Raw genomic sequence first — 20624 nt, 5'->3', positions numbered from 1 at the left:
CCAACATAATAGAGATACAGAAACACCGTGGCCCCTTTCTTTGAGATAACTCTGCAGTATTGCGAGCTGTAAATGCCACTTCCAGCTTAGCTGTGCAGGAGAAGAACAACAAGAAGAAGAAATATCTCGAAATATGTCCGTCAGGCCCCTTCCCTTGAGATATATCTGCAAATATCTCGGAAACGAAGCGAGCTATGGCAAAATGTTAAGAGACCTATTTTGTAGAGAATTATGTTTCCTACAATTTATGTTCTATGATATTTTTTGATCAGAAGCGTAGTTTTCGAGATATATCGAGATATTTAAAAGTTCCAAAGCCGCACCAACATAATAGAGATACAGAAACACCGTGGCCCCTTTCTTTGAGATAACTCTGCACTAGTGCGAGCCGCAAATGCCACTTCCAGCTTAGCTGTGCAGAAGAAGAAAAACAAGAAGAAGAAATATCTCGAAATATGTCCGTCAGGCCCCTTCCCTTGAGATAAATCTGCAAATATCTCGGAAACGAAGCGAGCTATGGCAAAATGTTGAGAGACCTTTTTTGTAGAGAATTAAGTTTCCTACTTTTTATGTTCTATGATATTTTTTGATCAGATGCGTAGTTCTCGAGATATATCAAGATATTTAAAAGTTCCGAAGCCGCACCAACATAATAGAGATACAGAAACACCGTGGCCCCTCTCTTTGAGATAACTCTGCACTATTGCGAGCTGGAAATGCCACTTCCAGTTTAGCTGTGCAGAAGAAGAACAACAAGAAGAAGAAATATCTCGAAATATGTCCGTCAGGCCCCTTCCCTTGAGATAAATCTGCAAATATCTCGGAAACGAAGCGAGCTATGGCAAAATGTTAAGAGACCTTTTTTGTAGAGAATTAAGTTTCCTACTTTTTATGTTCTATGATATTTTTTGATCAGATGCGTAGTTCTCGAGATATATCAAGATATTTAAAAGTTCCGAAGCCGCACCAACATAATAGAGATACAGAAACACCGTGGCCCCTTTCTTTGAGATAACTCTGCAGTATTGCGAGCTGTAAATGCCACTTCCAGCTTAGCTGTGCAGGAGAAGAACAACAAGAAGAAGAAATATCTCGAAATATGTCCGTCAGGCCCCTTCCCTTGAGATATATCTGCAAATATCTCGGAAACGAAGCGAGCTATGGCAAAATGTTAAGAGACCTATTTTGTAGAGAAATATGTTTCCTACAATTTATGTTCTATGATATTTTTTGATCAGAAGCGTAGTTTTCGAGATATATCGAGATATTTAAAAGTTCCAAAGCCGCACCAACATAATAGAGATACAGAAACACCGTGGCCCCTTTCTTTGAGATAACTCTGCACTAGTGCGAGCCGCAAATGCCACTTCCAGCTTAGCTGTGCAGAAGAAGAACAACAAGAAGAAGAAATATCTCGAAATATGTCCGTCAGGCCCCTTCCCTTGAGATAAATCTGCAAATATCTCGGAAACGAAGCGAGCTATGGCAAAATGTTAAGAGACCTTTTTTGTAGAGAATTAAGTTTCCTACTTTTTATGTTCTATGATATTTTTTGATCAGATGCGTAGTTCTCGAGATATATCAAGATATTTAAAAGTTCCGAAGCCGCACCAACATAATAGAGATACAGAAACACCGTGGCCCCTTTCTTTGAGATAACTCTGCAGTATTGCGAGCTGTAAATGCCACTTCCAGCTTAGCTGTGCAGGAGAAGAACAACAAGAAGAAGAAATATCTCGAAATATGTCCGTCAGGCCCCTTCCCTTGAGATATATCTGCAAATATCTCGGAAACGAAGCGAGCTATGGCAAAATGTTAAGAGACCTATTTTGTAGAGAAATATGTTTCCTACAATTTATGTTCTATGATATTTTTTGATCAGAAGCGTAGTTTTCGAGATATATCGAGATATTTAAAAGTTCCAAAGCCGCACCAACATAATAGAGATACAGAAACACCGTGGCCCCTTTCTTTGAGATAACTCTGCACTAGTGCGAGCCGCAAATGCCACTTCCAGCTTAGCTGTGCAGAAGAAGAACAACAAGAAGAAGAAATATCTCGAAATATGTCCGTCAGGCCCCTTCCCTTGAGATAAATCTGCAAATATCTCGGAAACGAAGCGAGCTATGGCAAAATGTTGAGAGACCTTTTTTGTAGAGAATTAAGTTTCCTACTTTTTATGTTCTATGATATTTTTTGATCAGATGCGTAGTTCTCGAGATATATCAAGATATTTAAAAGTTCCGAAGCCGCACCAACATAATAGAGATACAGAAACACCGTGGCCCCTCTCTTTGAGATAACTCTGCACTATTGCAAGCTGGAAATGCCACTTCCAGTTTAGCTGTGCAGAAGAAGAACAACAAGAAGAAGAAATATCTCGAAATATGTCCGTCAGGCCCCTTCCCTTGAGATAAATCTGCAAATATCTCGGAAACGAAGCGAGCTATGGCAAAATGTTAAGAGACCTTTTTTGTAGAGAATTATGTTTCCTACAATTTATGTTCTATGATATTTTTTGATCAGAAGCGTAGTTTTCGAGATATATCGAGATATTTAAAAGTTCCGAAGCCGCACCAACATAATAGAGATACAGAAACACCGTGGCCCCTTTCTTTGAGATAACTCTGCACTAGTGCGAGCCGCAAATGCCACTTCCAGCTTAGCTGTGCAGAAGAAGAACAACAAGAAGAAGAAATATCTCGAAATATGTCGGTCAGGCCCCTTCCCTTGAGATAAATCTGCAAATATCTCGGAAACGAAGCGAGCTATGGCAAAATGTTAAGAGACCTTTTTTGTAGAGAATTAAGTTTCCTACTTTTTATGTTCTATGATATTTTTTGATCAGATGCGTAGTTCTCGAGATATATCAAGATATTTAAAAGTTCCGAAGCCGCACCAACATAATAGAGATACAGAAACACCGTGGCCCCTTTCTTTGAGATAACTCTGCACTATTGCGAGCTGCAAATGCCACTTCCAGCTTAGCTGTGCAGAGGAAGAACAACAAGAAGAAGAAATATCTCGAAATATGTCCGTCAGGCCAGTTCCTTTGAGCTGAATCTGCAAATATCTCGGAAACGAAGCGAGCTATGGCAAAATGTTAAGAGACGTTTTTTGTAGAGAATTATGTTTCCTACAATTTATGTTCTATGATATTTTTTGATCAGAAGCGTAGTTTTCGAGATATATCGAGATATTTAAAAGTTCCGAAGCCGCACCAACATAATAGGGATACAGAAACACCGTGGCCCCTTTCTTTGAGATAACTCTGCACTAGTGCGAGCCGCAAATGCCACTTCCAGCTTAGCTGTGCAGAAGAAGAACAACAAGAAGAAGAAATATCTCGAAATATGTCCGTCAGGCCCCTTCCCTTGAGATAAATCTGCAAATATCTCGGAAACGAAGCGAGCTATGGCAAAATGTTAAGAGACCTTTTTTGTAGAGAATTAAGTTTCCTACTTTTTATGTTCTATGATATTTTTTGATCAGATGCGTAGTTCTCGAGATATATCAAGATATTTAAAAGTTCCGAAGCCGCACCAACATAATAGAGATACAGAAACACCGTGGCCCCTTTCTTTGAGATAACTCTGCAGTATTGCGAGCTGTAAATGCCACTTCCAGCTTAGCTGTGCAGGAGAAGAACAACAAGAAGAAGAAATATCTCGAAATATGTCCGTCAGGCCCCTTCCCTTGAGATAAATCTGCAAATATCTCGGAAACGAAGCGAGCTATGGCAAAATGTTAAGAGACCTTTTTTGTAGAGAATTAAGTTTCCTACTTTTTATGTTCTATGATATTTTTTGATCAGATGCGTAGTTCTCGAGATATATCAAGATATTTAAAAGTTCCGAAGCCGCACCAACATAATAGAGATACAGAAACACCGTGGCCCCTTTCTTTGAGATAACTCTGCACTATTGCGAGCTGCAAATGCCACTTCCAGCTTAGCTGTGCAGAGGAAGAACAACAAGAAGAAGAAATATCTCGAAATATGTCCGTCAGGCCAGTTCCTTTGAGCTGAATCTGCAAATATCTCGGAAACGAAGCGAGCTATGGCAAAATGTTAAGAGACGTTTTTTGTAGAGAATTATGTTTCCTACAATTTATGTTCTATGATATTTTTTGATCAGAAGCGTAGTTTTCGAGATATATCGAGATATTTAAAAGTTCCGAAGCCGCACCAACATAATAGGGATACAGAAACACCGTGGCCCCTTTCTTTGAGATAACTCTGCACTAGTGCGAGCCGCAAATGCCACTTCCAGCTTAGCTGTGCAGAAGAAGAACAACAAGAAGAAGAAATATCTCGAAATATGTCCGTCAGGCCCCTTCCCTTGAGATAAATCTGCAAATATCTCGGAAACGAAGCGAGCTATGGCAAAATGTTAAGAGACCTTTTTTGTAGAGAATTAAGTTTCCTACTTTTTATGTTTTATGATATTTTTTGATCAGATGCGTAGTTCTCGAGATATATCAAGATATTTAAAAGTTCCGAAGCCGCACCAACATAATAGAGATACAGAAACACCGTGGCCCCTTTCTTTGAGATAACTCTGCAGTATTGCGAGCTGTAAATGCCACTTCCAGCTTAGCTGTGCAGGAGAAGAACAACAAGAAGAAGAAATATCTCGAAATATGTCCGTCAGGCCCCTTCCCTTGAGATAAATCTGCAAATATCTCGGAAACGAAGCGAGCTATGGCAAAATGTTAAGAGACCTTTTTTGTAGAGAATTAAGTTTCCTACTTTTTATGTTCTATGATATTTTTTGATCAGATGCGTAGTTCTCGAGATATATCAAGATATTTAAAAGTTCCGAAGCCGCACCAACATAATAGAGATACAGAAACACCGTGGCCCCTTTCTTTGAGATAACTCTGCACTATTGCGAGCTGCAAATGCCACTTCCAGCTTAGCTGTGCAGAGGAAGAACAACAAGAAGAAGAAATACCTCGAAATATGTCCGTCAGGCCAGTTCCTTTGAGCTGAATCTGCAAATATCTCGGAAACGAAGCGAGCTATGGCAAAATGTTAAGAGACGTTTTTTGTAGAGAATTATGTTTCCTACAATCTATGTTCTATGATATTTTTTGATCAGAAGCGTAGTTTTCGAGATATATCGAGATATTTAAAAGTTCCGAAGCCGCACCAACATAATAGGGATACAGAAACACCGTGGCCCCTTTCTTTGAGATAACTCTGCACTAGTGCGAGCCGCAAATGCCACTTCCAGCTTAGCTGTGCAGAAGAAGAACAACAAGAAGAAGAAATATCTCGAAATATGTCCGTCAGGCCCCTTCCCTTGAGATAAATCTGCAAATATCTCGGAAACGAAGCGAGCTATGGCAAAATGTTAAGAGACGTTTTTTGTAGAGAATTAAGTTTCCTACTTTTTATGTTCTATGATATTTTTTGATCAGATGCGTAGTTCTCGAGATATATCAAGATATTTAAAAGTTCCGAAGCCGCACCAACATAATAGAGATACAGAAACACCGTGGCCCCTTTCTTTGAGATAACTCTGCAGTATTGCGAGCTGTAAATCCCACTTCCAGCTTAGCTGTGCAGGAGAAGAACAACAAGAAGAAGAAATATCTCGAAATATGTCCGTCAGGCCCCTTCCCTTGAGATATATCTGCAAATATCTCGGAAACGAAGCGAGCTATGGCAAAATGTTAAGAGACCTTTTTTGTAGAGAATTATGTTTCCTACTTTTTATGTTCTATGATATTTTTTGATCAGATGCGTAGTTCTCGAGATATATCAAGATATTTAAAAGTTCCGAATCCGCACCAACATAATAGAGATACAGAAACACCGTGGCCCCTTTCTTTGAGATAACTCTGCACTATTGCGAGCTGTAAATGCCACTTCCAGCTTAGCTGTGCAGAAGAAGAACAACAAGAAGAAGAAATATCTCGAAATATGTCCGTCAGGCCCCTTCCCTTGAGATAAATCTGCAAATATCTCGGAAACGAAGCGAGCTATGGCAAAATGTTGAGAGACCTTTTTTGTAGAGAATTATGTTTCCTACAATTTATGCTCTATGATATTTTTTGATCAGAAGCGTAGTTTTCGAGATATATCGAGATATTTAAAAGTTCCGAAGCCGCACCAACATAATAGAGATACAGAAACACCGTGGCCCCTTTCTTTGAGATAACTCTGCACTAGTGCGAGCCGCAAATGCCACTTCCAGCTTAGCTGTGCAGCAGAAGAACAACAAGAAGAAGAAATATCTCGAAATATGTCCGTCAGGCCACTTCCCTTGAGATAAATCTGCAAATATCTCGGAAACGAAGCGAGCTATGGCAAAATGTTAAGAGACCTTTTTTGTAGAGAATTATGTTTCCTACTTTTTATGTTCTATGATATTTTTTGATCAGACGCGTAGCTCTCGAGATATATCAAGATATTTAAAAGTTCCGAAGCCGCACCAACATAATAGAGATACAGAAACACCGTGGCCCCTCTCTTTGAGATAACTCTGCACTATTGCGAGCTGGAAATGCCACTTCCAGTTTAGCTGTGCAGAAGAAGAACAACAAGAAGAAGAAATATCTCGAAATATGTCCGTTAGGCCCCTTCCCTTGAGATAAATCTGCAAATATCTCGGAAACGAAGCGAGCTATGGCAAAATGTTAAGAGACCTTTTTTGTAGAGAATTATGTTTCCTACAATTTATGTTCTATGATATTTTTTGATCAGATGCGTAGTTCTCGAGATATATCAAGATATTTAAAAGTTCCGAAGCCGCACCAACATAATAGAGATACAGAAACACCGTGGCCCCTTTCTTACAGATAACTCTGCACTATTGCGAGCTGCAAATGCCACTTCCAGCTTAGCTGCGCAGAGGAAGAACAACAAGAAGAAGAAATATCTCGAAATATGTCCGTCAGGCCAGTTCCTTTGAGCTGAATCTGCAAATATCTCGGAAACGAAGCGAGCTATGGCAAAATGTTAAGAGACGTTTTTTGTAGAGAATTATGTTTCCTACAATTTATGTTCTATGATATTTTTTGATCAGAAGCGTAGTTTTCGAGATATATCGAGATATTTAAAAGTTCCGAAGCCGCACCAACATAATAGGGATACAGAAACACCGTGGCCCCTTTCTTTGAGATAACTCTGCACTATTGCGAGCCGCAAATGCCACTTCCAGCTTAGCTGTGCAGAAGAAGAACAACAAGAAGAAGAAATATCTCGAAATATGTCCGTCAGGCCCCTTCCCTTGAGATAAATCTGCAAATATCTCGGAAACGAAGCGAGCTATGGCAAAATGTTGAGAGACCTTTTTTGTAGAGAATTAAGTTTCCTACTTTTTATGTTCTATGATATTTTTTGATCTGATGCGTAGTTCTCGAGATATATCGAGATATTTAAAAGTTCCGAAGCCGCACCAACATAATAGAGATACAGAAACACCGTGGCCCCTTTCTCTGAGATAACTCTGCACTAGTGCGAGCCGCAAATGCCACTTCCAGCTTAGCTGTGCAGAAGAAGAACAACAAGAAGAAGAAATATCTCGAAATATGTCCGTCAGGCCCCTTCCCTTGAGATAAATCTGCAAATATCTCGGAAACGAAGCGAGCTATGGCAAAATGTTGGGAGACCTTTTTTGTAGAGAATTAAGTTTCCTACTTTTTATGTTCTATGATATTTTTTGATCAGATGCGTAGTTCTCGAGATATATCAAGATATTTAAAAGTTCCGAAGCCGCACCAACATAATAGAGATACAGAAACACCGTGGCCCCTTTCTTTGAGATAACTCTGCAGTATTGCGAGCTGTAAATGCCACTTCCAGCTTAGCTGTGCAGGAGAAGAACAACAAGAAGAAGAAATATCTCGAAATATGTCCGTCAGGCCCCTTCCCTTGAGATAAATCTGCAAATATCTCGGAAACGAAGCGAGCTATGGCAAAATGTTAAGAGACCTTTTTTGTAGAGAATTAAGTTTCCTACTTTTTATGTTCTATGATATTTTTTGATCAGATGCGTAGTTCTCGAGATATATCAAGATATTTAAAAGTTCCGAAGCCGCACCAACATAATAGAGATACAGAAACACCGTGGCCCCTTTCTTTGAGATAACTCTGCACTATTGCGAGCTGCAAATGCCACTTCCAGCTTAGCTGTGCAGAGGAAGAACAACAAGAAGAAGAAATACCTCGAAATATGTCCGTCAGGCCAGTTCCTTTGAGCTGAATCTGCAAATATCTCGGAAACGAAGCGAGCTATGGCAAAATGTTAAGAGACGTTTTTTGTAGAGAATTATGTTTCCTACAATCTATGTTCTATGATATTTTTTGATCAGAAGCGTAGTTTTCGAGATATATCGAGATATTTAAAAGTTCCGAAGCCGCACCAACATAATAGGGATACAGAAACACCGTGGCCCCTTTCTTTGAGATAACTCTGCACTAGTGCGAGCCGCAAATGCCACTTCCAGCTTAGCTGTGCAGAAGAAGAACAACAAGAAGAAGAAATATCTCGAAATATGTCCGTCAGGCCCCTTCCCTTGAGATAAATCTGCAAATATCTCGGAAACGAAGCGAGCTATGGCAAAATGTTAAGAGACGTTTTTTGTAGAGAATTAAGTTTCCTACTTTTTATGTTCTATGATATTTTTTGATCAGATGCGTAGTTCTCGAGATATATCAAGATATTTAAAAGTTCCGAAGCCGCACCAACATAATAGAGATACAGAAACACCGTGGCCCCTTTCTTTGAGATAACTCTGCAGTATTGCGAGCTGTAAATCCCACTTCCAGCTTAGCTGTGCAGGAGAAGAACAACAAGAAGAAGAAATATCTCGAAATATGTCCGTCAGGCCCCTTCCCTTGAGATATATCTGCAAATATCTCGGAAACGAAGCGAGCTATGGCAAAATGTTAAGAGACCTTTTTTGTAGAGAATTATGTTTCCTACTTTTTATGTTCTATGATATTTTTTGATCAGATGCGTAGTTCTCGAGATATATCAAGATATTTAAAAGTTCCGAATCCGCACCAACATAATAGAGATACAGAAACACCGTGGCCCCTTTCTTTGAGATAACTCTGCACTATTGCGAGCTGTAAATGCCACTTCCAGCTTAGCTGTGCAGAAGAAGAACAACAAGAAGAAGAAATATCTCGAAATATGTCCGTCAGGCCCCTTCCCTTGAGATAAATCTGCAAATATCTCGGAAACGAAGCGAGCTATGGCAAAATGTTGAGAGACCTTTTTTGTAGAGAATTATGTTTCCTACAATTTATGCTCTATGATATTTTTTGATCAGAAGCGTAGTTTTCGAGATATATCGAGATATTTAAAAGTTCCGAAGCCGCACCAACATAATAGAGATACAGAAACACCGTGGCCCCTTTCTTTGAGATAACTCTGCACTAGTGCGAGCCGCAAATGCCACTTCCAGCTTAGCTGTGCAGCAGAAGAACAACAAGAAGAAGAAATATCTCGAAATATGTCCGTCAGGCCACTTCCCTTGAGATAAATCTGCAAATATCTCGGAAACGAAGCGAGCTATGGCAAAATGTTAAGAGACCTTTTTTGTAGAGAATTATGTTTCCTACTTTTTATGTTCTATGATATTTTTTGATCAGACGCGTAGCTCTCGAGATATATCAAGATATTTAAAAGTTCCGAAGCCGCACCAACATAATAGAGATACAGAAACACCGTGGCCCCTCTCTTTGAGATAACTCTGCACTATTGCGAGCTGGAAATGCCACTTCCAGTTTAGCTGTGCAGAAGAAGAACAACAAGAAGAAGAAATATCTCGAAATATGTCCGTTAGGCCCCTTCCCTTGAGATAAATCTGCAAATATCTCGGAAACGAAGCGAGCTATGGCAAAATGTTAAGAGACCTTTTTTGTAGAGAATTATGTTTCCTACAATTTATGTTCTATGATATTTTTTGATCAGATGCGTAGTTCTCGAGATATATCAAGATATTTAAAAGTTCCGAAGCCGCACCAACATAATAGAGATACAGAAACACCGTGGCCCCTTTCTTACAGATAACTCTGCACTATTGCGAGCTGCAAATGCCACTTCCAGCTTAGCTGCGCAGAGGAAGAACAACAAGAAGAAGAAATATCTCGAAATATGTCCGTCAGGCCAGTTCCTTTGAGCTGAATCTGCAAATATCTCGGAAACGAAGCGAGCTATGGCAAAATGTTAAGAGACGTTTTTTGTAGAGAATTATGTTTCCTACAATTTATGTTCTATGATATTTTTTGATCAGAAGCGTAGTTTTCGAGATATATCGAGATATTTAAAAGTTCCGAAGCCGCACCAACATAATAGGGATACAGAAACACCGTGGCCCCTTTCTTTGAGATAACTCTGCACTATTGCGAGCCGCAAATGCCACTTCCAGCTTAGCTGTGCAGAAGAAGAACAACAAGAAGAAGAAATATCTCGAAATATGTCCGTCAGGCCCCTTCCCTTGAGATAAATCTGCAAATATCTCGGAAACGAAGCGAGCTATGGCAAAATGTTGAGAGACCTTTTTTGTAGAGAATTAAGTTTCCTACTTTTTATGTTCTATGATATTTTTTGATCTGATGCGTAGTTCTCGAGATATATCGAGATATTTAAAAGTTCCGAAGCCGCACCAACATAATAGAGATACAGAAACACCGTGGCCCCTTTCTCTGAGATAACTCTGCACTAGTGCGAGCCGCAAATGCCACTTCCAGCTTAGCTGTGCAGAAGAAGAACAACAAGAAGAAGAAATATCTCGAAATATGTCCGTCAGGCCCCTTCCCTTGAGATAAATCTGCAAATATCTCGGAAACGAAGCGAGCTATGGCAAAATGTTGGGAGACCTTTTTTGTAGAGAATTAAGTTTCCTACTTTTTATGTTCTATGATATTTTTTGATCAGATGCGTAGTTCTCGAGATATATCAAGATATTTAAAAGTTCCGAAGCCGCACCAACATAATAGAGATACAGAAACACCGTGGCCCCTCTCTTTGAGATAACTCTGCACTATTGCGAGCTGGAAATGCCACTTCCAGTTTAGCTGTGCAGAAGAAGAACAACAAGAAGAAGAAATATCTCGAAATATGTCCGTCAGGCCCCTTCCCTTGAGATATATCTGCAAATATCTCGGAAACGAAGCGAGCTATGGCAAAATGTTAAGAGACCTTTTTTGTAGAGAATTATGTTTCGTACAATTTATGTTCTATGATATTTTTTGGTCAGAAGCGTAGTTTTCGAGATATATCGAGATATTTAAAAGTTCCAAAGCCGCACCAACATAATAGAGATACAGAAACACCGTGGCCCCTTTCTTTGAGATAACTCTGCACTATTGCGAGCTGCAAATGCCACTTCCAGCTTAGCTGTGCAGAGGAAGAACAACAAGAAGAAGAAATATCTCGAAATATGTCCGTCAGGCCAGTTCCTTTGAGCTGAATCTGCAAATATCTCGGAAACGAAGCGAGCTATGGCAAAATGTTAAGAGACGTTTTTTGTAGAGAATTATGTTTCCTACAATTTATGTTGTATGATATTTTTTGATCAGAAGCGTAGTTTTCGAGATATATCGAGATATTTAAAAGTTCCGAAGCCGCACCAACATAATAGGGATACAGAAACACCGTGGCCCCTTTCTTTGAGATAACTCTGCAGTATTGCGAGCTGTAAATGCCACTTCCAGCTTAGCTGTGCAGAAGAAGAACAACAAGAAGAAGAAATATCTCGAAATATGTCCGTCAGGCCCCTTCCCTTGAGATAAATCTGCAAATATCTCGGAAACGAAGAGAGCTATGGCAAAATGTTAAGAGACCTTTTGTGTAGAGAATTAAGTTTCCTACAATTTATGTTCTATGATATTTTTTGATCAGAAGCGTAGTTTTCGAGATATATCGAGATATTTAAAAGTTCCGAAGCCGCACCAACATAATAGAGATACAGAAACACCGTGGCCCCTTTCTTTGAGATAACTCTGCACTATTGCGAGCTGTAAATGCCACTTCCAGCTTAGCTGTGCAGAAGAAGAACAACAAGAAGAAGAAATATCTCGAAATATGTCCGTCAGGCCCCTTCCCTTGAGATAAATCTGCAAATATCTCGGAAACGAAGCGAGCTATGGCAAAATGTTGAGAGACCTTTTTTGTAGAGAATTAAGTCTCCTACGTTTTATGTTCTATGATATTTTTTGATCAGATGCGTAGTTCTCGAGATATATCAAGATATTTAAAAGTTCCGAAGCCGCACCAACATAATAGAGATACAGAAACACCGTGGCCCCTTTCTTTGAGATAACTCTGCACTATTGCGAGCTGCAAATGCCACTTCTAGCTTAGCTGTGCAGAGGAAGAACAACAAGAAGAAGAAATATCTCGAAATATGTCCGTCAGGCCCCTTCCCTTGAGATATATCTGCAAATATCTCGGAAACGAAGCGAGCTATGGCAAAATGTTAAGAGACCTTTTTTGTAGAGAATTATGTTTCGTACAATTTATGTTCTATGATATTTTTTGGTCAGAAGCGTAGTTTTCGAGATATATCGAGATATTTAAAAGTTCCAAAGCCGCACCAACATAATAGAGATACAGAAACACCGTGGCCCGTTTCTTTGAGATAACTCTGCACTAGTGCGAGCCGCAAATGCCACTTCCAGCTTAGCTGTGCAGAAGAAGAACAACAAGAAGAAGAAATATCTCGAAATATGTCCGTCAGGCCCCTTCCCTTGAGATAAATCTGCAAATATCTCGGAAACGAAGCGAGCTATGGCAAAATGTTGAGAGACCTTTATTGTAGAGAATTAAGTTTCCTACGTTTTATGTTCTATGATATTTTTCGATCAGAGGCGTAGTTCTCGAGATATATCAAGATATTTAAAAGTTCCGAAGCCGCACCAACATAATAGAGATACAGAAACACCGTGGCCCCTTTCTTTGAGATAACTCTGCACTATTGCGAGCTGCAAATGCCACTTCCAGCTTAGCTGTGCAGAAGAAGAACATCAAGAAGAAGAAATATCTCGAAATATGTCCGTCAGGCCCCTTCCCTTGAGATAAATCTGCAAATATCTCGGAAACGAAGAGAGCTATGGCAAAATGTTAAGAGACCTTTTTTGTAGAGAATTAAGTTTCCTACTTTTTATGTTCTATGATATTTTTTGATCTGATGCGTAGTTCTCGAGATATATCAAGATATTTAAAAGTTCCGAAGCCGCACCAACATAATAGAGATACAGAAACACCGTGGCCCCTTTCTTTGAGATAACTCTGCACTATTGCGAGCTGTAAATGCCACTTCCAGCTTAGCTGTGCAGAAGAAGAACAACAAGAAGAAGAAATATCTCGAAATATGTCCGTCAGGCCCCTTCCCTTGAGATAAATCTGCAAATATCTCGGAAACGAAGCGAGCTATGGCAAAATGTTGAGAGACCTTTTGTGTAGAGAATTAAGTTTCCTACGTTTTATGTTCTATGATATTTTTTGATCAGATGCGTAGTTCTCGAGATATATCAAGATATTTAAAAGTTCCGAAGCCGCACCAACATAATAGAGATACAGAAACACCGTGGCCCCTTTCTTTGAGATAACTCTGCACTATTGCGAGCTGCAAATGCCACTTCCAGCTTAGCTGTGCAGAAGAAGAACATCAAGAAGAAGAAATATCTCGAAATATGTCCGTCAGGCCCCTTCCCTTGAGATAAATCTGCAAATATCTCGGAAACGAAGAGAGCTATGGCAAAATGTTAAGAGACCTTTTTTGTAGAGAATTAAGTTTCCTACTTTTTATGTTCTATGATATTTTTTGATCTGATGCGTAGTTCTCGAGATATATCAAGATATTTAAAAGTTCCGAAGCCGCACCAACATAATAGAGATACAGAAACACCGTGGCCCCTTTCTTTGAGATAACTCTGCACTATTGCGAGCTGTAAATGCCACTTCCAGCTTAGCTGTGCAGAAGAAGAACAACAAGAAGAAGACATATCTCGAAATATGTCCGTCAGGCCCCTTCCCTTGAGATATATCTGCAAATATCTCGGAAACGAAGCGAGCTATGGCAAAATGTTAAGAGACGTTTTTTGTAGAGAATTATGTTTCCTACAATTTATGTTCTATGATATTTTTTGATCAGAAGCGTAGTTTTCGAGATATATCGAGATATTTAAAAGTTCCGAAGCCGCACCAACATAATAGGGATACAGAAACACCGTGGCCCCTTTCTTTGAGATAACTCTGCAGTATTGCGAGCTGTAAATGCCACTTCCAGCTTAGCAGTGCAGAAGAAGAACAACAAGAAGAAGAAATATCTCGAAATATGTCCGTCAGGCCCCTTCCCTTGAGATAAATCTGCAAATATCTCGGAAACGAAGAGAGCTATGGCAAAATGTTAAGACACCTTTTGTGTAGAGAATTATGTTTCCTACAATTTATGTTCTATGATATTTTTTGATCAGAAGCGTAGTTTTCGAGATATATCGAGATATTTAAAAGTTCCGAAGCCGCACCAACATAATAGAGATACAGAAACACCGTGGCCCCTTTCTTTGAGATAACTCTGCACTATTGCGAGCTGTAAATGCCACTTCCAGCTTAGCTGTGCAGAAGAAGAACAACAAGAAGAAGAAATATCTCGAAATATGTCCGTCAGGCCCCTTCCCTTGAGATATATCTGCAAATATCTCGGAAACGAAGCGAGCTATGGCAAAATGTTAAGAGACCTTTTTTGTAGAGAATTATGTTTCGTACAATTTATGTTCTATGATATTTTTTGGTCAGAAGCGTAGTTTTCGAGATATATCGAGATATTTAAAAGTTCCAAAGCCGCACCAACATAATAGAGATACAGAAACACCGTGGCCCGTTTCTTTGAGATAACTCTGCACTAGTGCGAGCCGCAAATGCCACTTCCAGCTTAGCTGTGCAGAAGAAGAACAACAAGAAGAAGAAATATCTCGAAATATGTCCGTCAGGCCCCTTCCCTTGAGATAAATCTGCAAATATCTCGGAAACGAAGCGAGCTATAGCAAAATGTTGAGAGACCTTTTTTGTAGAGAATTAAGTTTCCTACGTTTTATGGTCTATGATATTTTTTGATCAGATGCGTAGTTCTCGAGATATATCAAGATATTTAAAAGTTCCGAAGCCGCACCAACATAATAGAGATACAGAAACACCGTGGCCCCTTTCTTTGAGATAACTCTGCACTATTGCGAGCTGCAAATGCCACTTCCAGCTTAGCTGTGCAGAAGAAGAACATCAAGAAGAAGAAATATCTCGAAATATGTCCGTCAGGCCCCTTCCCTTGAGATAAATCTGCAAGTATCTCGGAAACGAAGAGAGCTATGGCAAAATGTTAACAGACCTTTTTTGTAGAGAATTAAGTTTCCTACTTTTTATGTTCTATGATATTTTTTGATCTGATGCGTAGTTCTCGAGATATATCAAGATATTTAAAAGTTCCGAAGCCGCACCAACATAATAGAGATACAGAAACACCGTGGCCCCTTTCTTTGAGATAACTCTGCACTATTGCGAGCTGTAAATGCCACTTCCAGCTTAGCTGTGCAGAAGAAGAACAACAAGAAGAAGAAATATCTCGAAATATGTCCGTCAGGCCCCTTCCCTTGAGATATATCTGCAAATATCTCGGAAACGAAGCGAGCTATGGCAAAATGTTGAGAGACCTTTTTTGTAGAGAATTAAGTTTCCTACGTTTTATGTTCTATGATATTTTTTGATCAGATGCGTAGTTCTCGAGATATATCAAGATATTTAAAAGTTCCGAAGCCGCACCAACATAATAGAGATACAGAAACACCGTGGCCCCTTTCTTTGAGATAACTCTGCACTATTGCGAGCTGCAAATGCCACTTCCAGCTTAGCTGTGCAGAAGAAGAACATCAAGAAGAAGAAATATCTCGAAATATGTCCGTCGGGCCCCTTCCCTTGAGATAAATCTGCAAATATCTCGGAAACGAAGAGAGCTATGGCAAAATGTTAACAGACCTTTTTTGTAGAGAATTAAGTTTCCTACTTTTTATGTTCTATGATATTTTTTGATCTGATGCGTAGTTCTCGAGATATATCAAGATATTTAAAAGTTCCGAAGCCGCACCAACATAATAGAGATACAGAAACACCGTGGCCCCTTTCTTTGAGATAACTCTGCACTATTGCGAGCTGTAAATGCCACTTCCAGCTTAGCTGTGCAGAAGAAGAACAACAAGAAGAAGAAATATCTCGAAATATGTCCGTCAGGCCCCTTCCCTTGAGATATATCTGCAAATATCTCGGAAACGAAGCGAGCTATGGCAAAATGTTAAGAGACCTTTTTTGTAGAGAAATATGTTTCCTACAATTTATGTTCTATGATATTTTTTGGTCAGAAGCGTAGTTTTCGAGATATATCGAGATATTTAAAAGTTCCAAAGCCGCACCAACATAATAGAGATACAGAAACACCGTGGCCCCTTTCTTTGAGATAACTCTGCACTAGTGCGAGCCGCAAATGCCACTTCCAGCTTAGCTGTGCAGAAGAAGAACAACAAGAAGAAGAAATATCTCGAAATATGTCCGTCAGGCCCCTTCCCTTGAGATAAATCTGCAAATATCTCGGAAACGAAGCGAGCTATGGCAAAATGTTGAGAGACCTTTATTGTAGAGAATTAAGTTTCCTACGTTTTATGTTCTATGATATTTTTTGATCAGATGCGTAGTTCTCGAGATATATCAAGATATTTAAAAGTTCCGAAGCCGCACCAACATAATAGAGATACAGAAACACCGTGGCCCCTTTCTTTGAGATAACTCTGCACTATTGCGAGCTGCAAATGCCACTTCCAGCTTAGCTGTGCAGAAGAAGAACATCAAGAAGAAGAAATATCTCGAAATATGTCCGTCAGGCCCCTTCCCTTGAGATAAATCTGCAAGTATCTCGGAAACGAAGAGAGCTATGGCAAAATGTTAACAGACCTTTTTTGTAGAGAATTAAGTTTCCTACCTTTTATGTTCTATGATATTTTTTGATCTGATGCGTAGTTCTCGAGATATATCAAGATATTTAAAAGTTCCGAAGCCGCACCAACATAATAGAGATACAGAAACACCGTGGCCCCTTTCTTTGAGATAACTCTGCACTATTGCGAGCTGTAAATGCCACTTCCAGCTTAGCTGTGCAGAAGAAGAACAACAAGAAGAAGAAATATCTCGAAATATGTCCGTCAGGCCCCTTCCCTTGAGATATATCTGCAAATATCTCGGAAACGAAGCGAGCTATGGCAAAATGTTAAGAGACCTTTTTTGTAGAGAATTATGTTTCCTACAATTTATGTTCTATGATATTTTTTGGTCAGAAGCGTAGTTTTCGAGATATATCGAGATATTTAAAAGTTCCAAAGCCGCACCAACATAATAGAGATACAGAAACACCGTGGCCCCTTTCTTTGAGATAACTCTGCACTAGTGCGAGCCGCAAATGCCACTTCCAGCTTAGCTGTGCAGAAGAAGAACAACAAGAAGAAGAAATATCTCGAAATATGTCCGTCAGGCCCCTTCCCTTGAGATAAATCTGCAAATATCTCGGAAACGAAGCGAGCTATGGCAAAATGTTGAGAGACCTTTTTTGTAGAGAATTAAGTTTCCTACGTTTTATGTTCTATGATATTTTTTGATCAGATGCGTAGTTCTCGAGATATATCAAGATATTTAAAAGTTCCGAAGCCGCACCAACATAATAGAGATACAGAAACACCGTGGCCCCTTTCTTTGAGATAACTCTGCACTATTGCGAGCTGTAAATGCCACTTCCAGCTTAGCTGTGCAGAAGAAGAACAACAAGAAGAAGAAATATCTCGAAATATGTCCGTCAGGCCCCTTCCCTTGAGATATATCTGCAAATATCTCGGAAACGAAGCGAGCTATGGCAAAATGTTAAGAGACCTTTTTTGTAGAGAAATATGTTTCCTACAATTTATGTTCTATGATATTTTTTGGTCAGAAGCGTAGTTTTCGAGATATATCGAGATATTTAAAAGTTCCAAAGCCGCACCAACATAATAGAGATACAGAAACACCGTGGCCCCTTTCTTTGAGATAACTTTGCACTAGTGCGAGCCGCAAATGCCACTTCCAGCTTAGCTGTGCAGAAGAAGAACAACAAGAAGAAGAAATATCTCGAAATATGTCCGTCAGGCCCCTTCCCTTGAGATAAATCTGCAAATATCTCGGAAACGAAGCGAGCTATGGCAAAATGTTGAGAGACCTTTATTGTAGAGAATTAAGTTTCCTACGTTTTATGTTCTATGATATTTTTTGATCAGATGCGTAGTTCTCGAGATATATCAAGATATTTAAAAGTTCCGAAGCCGCACCAACATAATAGAGATACAGAAACACCGTGGCCCCTTTCTTTGAGATAACTCTGCACTATTGCGAGCTGCAAATGCCACTTCCAGCTTAGCTGTGCAGAAGAAGAACATCAAGAAGAAGAAATATCTCGAAATATGTCCGTCAGGCCCCTTCCCTTGAGATAAATCTGCAAATATCTCGGAAACGAAGAGAGCTATGGCAAAATGTTAAGAGACCTTTTTTGTAGAGAATTAAGTTTCCTACTTTTTATGTTCTATGATATTTTTTGATCTGATGCGTAGTTCTCGAGATATATCAAGATATTTAAAAGTTCCGAAGCCGCACCAACATAATAGAGATACAGAAACACCGTGGCCCCTTTCTTTGAGATAACTCTGCACTATTGCGAGCTGTAAATGCCACTTCCAGCTTAGCTGTGCAGAAGAAGAACAACAACAAGAAGAAATATCTCGAAATATGTCCGTCAGGCCCCTTCCCTTGAGATATATCTGCAAATATCTCGGAAACGAAGCGAGCTATGGCAAAATGTTAAGAGACCTTTTTTGTAGAGAATTATGTTTCCTACAATCTATGTTCTATGATATTTTTTGATCAGAAGCGTAGTTTTCGAGATATATCGAGATATTTAAAAGTTCCGAAGCCGCACCAACATAATAGAGATACAGAAACACCGTGGCCCCTCTCTTTGAGATAACTCTGCACTAGTGCGAGCCGCAAATGCCACTTCCAGCTTAGCTGTGCAGAGGAAGAACAACAAGAAGAAGAAATATCTCGAAATATGTCCGTCAGGCCCCTTCCCTTGAGATAAATCTGCAAATATCTCGGAAACGAAGCGAGCTATGGCAAAATGTTAAGAGACCTTTTTTGTAGAGAATTAAGTTTCCTACTTTTTATGTTCTATGATATTTTTTGATCAGATGCGTAGTTCTCGAGATATATCAAGATATTTAAAAGTTCCGAAGCCGCACCAACATAATAGAGATACGGAAACACCGTGGCCCCTTTCTTTGAGATAACTCTGCACTATTGCGAGCTGTAAATGCCACTTCCAGCCTAGCTGTGCAGAAGAAGAACAACAAGAAGAAGAAATATCTCGATATATGTCCGTCAGGCCCCTTCCCTTGAGATATATCTGCAAATATCTCGGAAACGAAGCGAGCTATGGCAAAATGTTGGGAGACCTTTTTTGTAGAGAATTAAGTTTCCTACTTTTTATGTTCTATGATATTTTTTGATCAGATGCGTAGTTCTCGAGATATATCAAGATATTTAAAAGTTCCGAAGCCGCACCAACATAATAGAGATACAGAAACACCGTGGCCCCTTTCTTTGAGATAACTCTGCACTATTGCGAGCTGTAAATGCCACTTCCAGCTTAGCTGTGCAGAAGAAGAACAACAAGAAGAAGAAATATCTCGATATATGTCCGTCAGGCCCCTTCCCTTGAGATAAATCTGCAAATATCTCGGAAACGAAGCGAGCTATGGCGAAATGTTAAGAGACCTTTTTTGTAGAGAATTAAGTTTCCTACTTTTTATGTTCTATGATATTTTTTGATCAGATGCGTAGTTCTCGAGATATATCAAGATATTTAAAAGTTCCGAAGCCGCACCAACATAATAAGAGATACAGAAACACCGTGGCCCCTTTCTTTGAGATAACTCTGCACTAGTGCGAGCCGCAAATGCCACTTCCAGCTTAGCTGTGCAGAGGAAGAACAACAAGAAGAAGAAATATCTCGAAATATGTCCGTCAGGCCCCTTCCCTTGAGATAAATCTGCAAATATCTCGGAAACGAAGCGAGCTATGGCAAAATGTTAAGAGACCTTTTTTGTAGAGAATTAAGTTTCCTACTTTTTATGTTCTATGATATTTTTTGATCAGATGCGTAGTTCTCGAGATATATCAAGATATTTAAAAGTTCCGAAGCCGCACCAACATAATAGAGATACAGAAACACCGTGGCCCCTTTCTTTGAGATAACTCTGCACTATTGCGAGCTGTAAATGCCACTTCCAGCTTAGCTGTGCAGAAGAAGAACAACAAGAAGAAGAAATATCTCGATATATGTCCGTCAGGCCCCTTCCCTTGAGATATATCTGCAAATATCTCGGAAACGAAGCGAGCTATGGCAAAATGTTGGGAGACCTTTTTTGTAGAGAATTAAGTTTCCTACTTTTTATGTTCTATGATATTTTTTGATCAGATGCGTAGTTCTCGAGATATATCAAGATATTTAAAAGTTCCGAAGCCGCACCAACATAATAGAGA

Source organism: Osmia lignaria, unplaced genomic scaffold, assembly GCF_051020975.1.
Source record: "Osmia lignaria lignaria isolate PbOS001 unplaced genomic scaffold, iyOsmLign1 scaffold0005, whole genome shotgun sequence".
NCBI classification, from domain to species: domain Eukaryota; kingdom Metazoa; phylum Arthropoda; class Insecta; order Hymenoptera; family Megachilidae; genus Osmia; species Osmia lignaria.
The sequence above is the reverse complement of the archived record's forward strand: the minus strand, read 5'-3'. Positions refer to the sequence as shown.